This window comes from Miniopterus schreibersii (assembly GCF_964146895.1).
Source record: "Miniopterus schreibersii genome assembly, chromosome: 7".
In the NCBI taxonomy this organism is placed as follows: Eukaryota; Metazoa; Chordata; class Mammalia; order Chiroptera; family Miniopteridae; genus Miniopterus; species Miniopterus schreibersii.
In genome coordinates, this window is record NC_138108.1 from 45,699,576 (window position 1) to 45,704,424 (window position 4,849).

Genomic DNA, 4,849 nt, shown 5'->3' on the forward strand with positions numbered 1-4,849 from the left:
ATTAAGTTCACCTTCAATTTGAAGGATAGCTTTGATGGGCATAAAATACTTTGTTGTTAGTTTTTTTCCTTTGAGATCTTTGAATGTGACCTTCTGGCTTCCATTGTTTCTGATTAGACACTAGCTGCTACTGTAGCAGAATTCCCTTTTAAGTGATGAGTCATTATCCTCTTGCTGCTTTCAAGATGTTCTTCCAGACCTTGCCTTTCAGCATGTTTACTATGATGCGCCTATTTTTTTAATCTCTTTGATTTTATTGTACTCTGAGTCACTGAGTTTCCTGAATAAGTAGATCAATGTTTTTCAATAAACTTGGTAAGCATTTAGCCAAATATATTCTTCAGATATGTTTTTCTGTTCTTTCCTCCTGACTCTTTCCTCCTGACGCTCACATTATATATACAAATGCTGTGCATTTAATGGTGTCTCACATTTCTCTATGGCTATTTTAATTTATCTCCATTCTTTTTCTTCTTCTCTTTACCATACATCATCAGCTCTATCATTCTTCAAGTTTTCAAAGTTTGCTAATTTTTCCTTCTGTTGGTTCAAATCTATGATTAAGGTCCCCTAGTGGGTTTTTCATGTAAGTTATTATACTTTGTAACTTCACTATTTTCATTTGGTCCTTCTTTATAGTTTCTATATTCTTATTGATATTCTCTACTTGATGTGTCATTGTCATCATACTTTACTTCCTAATTATGGTTTCCTTTAGTTCTTTGCAGTCTTTGAGTCTTTTTCTGTTAATTCAACGTTTGTTGTGCTCACAGGTAGTTTTTGTTGCCTGCTTTTTCTTTAGTGTATGGGTCATACTCTCCTGTTTCTTTGTGTTTTCTAAATTTTCTGCTGAAAACTGGAATGTTAGATAATATATTTTAGCAAGTCTGAGTCCTGGTTCCCCCCACTCTGAAACTTATTATTTATTGTTATTTACTTGTATATTTATTTAGTGACTAGTTGGGCTATTTAGTATAGTTTATTTCCCCCGTGATGTGGGTGCTAGTGTGAAGCCTGTAATGTTACTTCTTAGGTAACGCAGCACTAATTGTGCTCAGAGTCATCCTGGGATTAAAATCCTTATGGCTGGGCTCTCTTTGACCGTCTCAGTTCCCTGACCATACCCAACTGTTAAACTCCACTAATTGCTGATTGTTCTTTTGTTTTCCAAAATGCCCTAGGGCATAAATTGCTTTATGGATTTTATACAATCAAATTTATACCCTTTAGAAGGGATAGTTTCTTCCCCAAACTAGTGACTGAGATGTGTTCTGACCCTTGAAGGGTTCTTCCCAACTGTCTCTTTTTGTCTTTCTGGGAAACTACCTGTCCTATAGTACTCTATAGCTCCAAAATCAATATCCTTCCAATGGCCTTCCACCACAGTGTCCAATGTTTTTGAGACTGTCTTTAAGCTTGAACTTTTCCACACTAGGTTGCAAAGGAAGTCAGTTAGTTACACTGGGAAGGAATTTGGAGCTCTCAATTCTATGGTGTGCTTCTCCTCCCAGGCAAAATCTCTGAGCCAAGGTTCTGATGCTGGGGGAAGGAATAGTAGTATACTTCTTTCTGAGTGCACCCCTACTTTAGAAGCTGAATGCTTGGTGAATGCTGGGGAGACCCCCAGGCTTCCTCAGCTTGCTTCTCTCAGCATTGAATATCCCACCCATGAGTTGGAGTCAGAGTGATTGGCACCCAGTATTAGTAGTACCATGTCTGAGGTAGAGCCTCTGTCCTTTAGTATAGAAGAAAGGAGCCCCCATCTCTCAGTTGCACTCACTTGGAACTTAGCCTCAGCAACAGGTAGCTTGGCAAGATGAGAACTGCTAATGTTCTGTACCTCCTGGGAACATTACCCTCTGCGTGGAAGCTAGTGGAAGAGTGAGCCCTATGTTTTCCACTGTACCAGTCTGTAGTGACAGTTATGTTGGGAGAGAGAAGGCTTGGTTCAAATATTACAGACTCTCTCAATTCTTACTGTGTTGTAGTAGATTCTCAGTTGCTTTGTGTTCTTAAAGTCCTTTCCAAAGATTTTTAAAAGTTGGGCTTTTACTTGTTTTCTTCTTATTATTTTAGATCAGTTTCACTGGGAAGCAGGTCTGTGGAGCACCTCAGAGTCAGGCTGGAAGGAGAATTCTGTATACTCTGTATTTTTACCACTTAAGAACATTGAGCTCTGCTTAACTCAGGCAAAAAAAGTATATTATTGTATTCATTTCTTCACTTACCACAAGCAAAGGACTTAAAGATTCAACACCTTCAATATAATGGAGATTTTAGGGTGGGTGGGGGGAGGTATTTCCTGGTAACAGCAGTTGTTTCTGTAACTAAATACACTTTGCACTTCCTTTCTTGGCTCTAAGTGGGGGCACAGCTGGCAAGGCAATGGTGATTAGGGAGCTGGTGAGAACCAACACTCTTGGCTTCCCCTTGAGTCATAATTTTTTAAGTAACAAAATGAAATTTCTCTGAAATATTTATATTTTATACATCAGGCACATCAAAACACGTTGTCAGTTCCCATTTTTAATTACTATTCTAATGGTTTTTCGTTTTAATCCTACCATAAACCTCCTTTATGCCACTTGCTTATTCATAGTAGAATGGGGGGAAAAGGGAGAGAACAGAAATTATGGCTTAAATAAATTATTTTTATTCTTGGGCATTTGAGAATATGCTACATAGAAGGATACTGCCTCCGTTACTCGAGGGCATAAAGTAATACAATCCGGCAGCATGAACTCTTTGTTACCTAAATCAGTTTGTGTTTTATGTAGGGAAACTAAATGAACAGGCATAAAACTTACCCATTATGTGCCTCTGTTATACTCAAATACCATAGAGTCAGGTCTAAGTAATTTTCTAAAACACTAAAAATTGGGGATACATTTTTCTAACTCAGAATTTCACATAGTGTGATTTTCTGTCTACTCGAAACAGAATACCCAGAAGCGTTGATTTGAAATGCCAATTTTAGTTCCTAGTCAAGCCATTATCTGTAGGGACTGAGAACATATGATGCATTTTTAATAGGCCGTCCAGGTGATTTCAACGCACACTAACGTCTGAGAGCCAGTCACTCTGTACTTGGTTTGTGTGAGGGGTCCATTGGCAGGCCTTGCTGGAGTTAACGCTGTGTGACAGAATGCTGGGATGGACATGGGGAAGAGCCACTCTGCCAGCCAGGACCTGATGATGGCTGAGCTATTTATTGTTCTTTCTGAGCACTGATATCTTCATTTACAAAATGGAAATAATGTTTCAGTTCACTTCCTAGTGCTGATGTGAACATCAAAGGACAGAGATTAATTTGGCAAAGCCACTTTGCAAAGTGGGACACCCCTTGCAAACAGGAAACTTTATCTAAAGGTTTTATTCTATCTTTACAATAACTAAGATATATTTCCCAACTTTACTGATATAAGAAGTAAAAGAATATTTTAGAAAATTATAATTACAGAATAAAACAAAGTAGATATGACAAAGTCTGCTTTTGGTATTTCGACAGGTAACTCAGGAGCCAGAAAATATAAATACATCCAAAATAGTTCCAAAGCTTACATACACTCTAATGGGTATTCTTAAATAAACTTAGTGAGTCAGAATACGTTATGGGTGACTTGCAATGATTGATAATATGGATACTAATTATATTCTTGAATTGCAGCACATATATTTAGTCCCCCAAAATAGAATGATTGTCATAGCCAGCAATATTTATCAAAGTGACATCAAAGTCACAATATATGAATTTACTCTTCACCTAATGAAATTTATAGACTTTGATTAAAGTCATATGATCATATATGCAGGACATCCTGGAACTACTGTGTATCAAAAAGACAACTCTGCTGACGGCTCCCCCTTGAAACATCTGCAAGTTGCCAAATTCTAGAGAGCATATGTTTGGAAATGGTATCAATGACATACTGTTAATGGGTGAAACACTTATCTGCCAAAAGTCCTCCACTGTTCTACCAACATTTTATTGCTATTAGAGGTTGCTAGTTATTTTTATTCAAGGGTAAAGGGACATTGACATTAGCTAGAGTTTTTCCTGTGCAATGCCTAAAGCCTCTGTAAGAGGGATCAATGCAGAAAGTTTCAAGGAAAACTACATTCATGACCGTAATTGGGTAAGGAGCGAGGGGGCTGATGTATATCCTTACTAATACAGATATGACAAGTGTCAAGTTTCAGGCAACCAGAATCTTGTTTCTCCCTTGTATGTTTCTTGATGCCTCTAATTTAATCCCATTGATGTATGCATGACATTTAAAATGATAAAGATTAACTTAGAAAGAGGCCATTGAAATGAGCTATCTGTAAGAGACAAATTCAGATATCTTCAGGGTAACCAGCTAAAGTAAGTAGTGAGTGGTGGTGACTGCACGGAGAGACATTTGGATTTACATACTAGAAAGACAAAGACCACTGTGTGAACTATTATTCACCCAAAACTCTTGTTTCTGAATGAGGAAAGAAACTGAGACCCATAAAAATCATGCAGCTTTTTAAAAGCCTGACCCATATTACAACCCAATTCTACTAACATATTCAATTTTGGTTTGATTTATAATCAAAGCTAAGAATATTTTAGCACTCCTGAAAATAATTTACAAATTTCCTAAACCTCGATTTTCAAGACAGAAGATTTATACATTTTATTTTAAAGTATCCAATTTATGACTTTCATTCATTTAGATATCTTGGCAGAATAATTACTGAATATCCTAAAGTTCTTTGAATATTTGACTTACACCCCTAATTTATACAATACTTTATTTTTCTTATTTTCTCGGCTGTGCTTATCATGACATGCCATATTTTATGTCTATGAGTACACTCC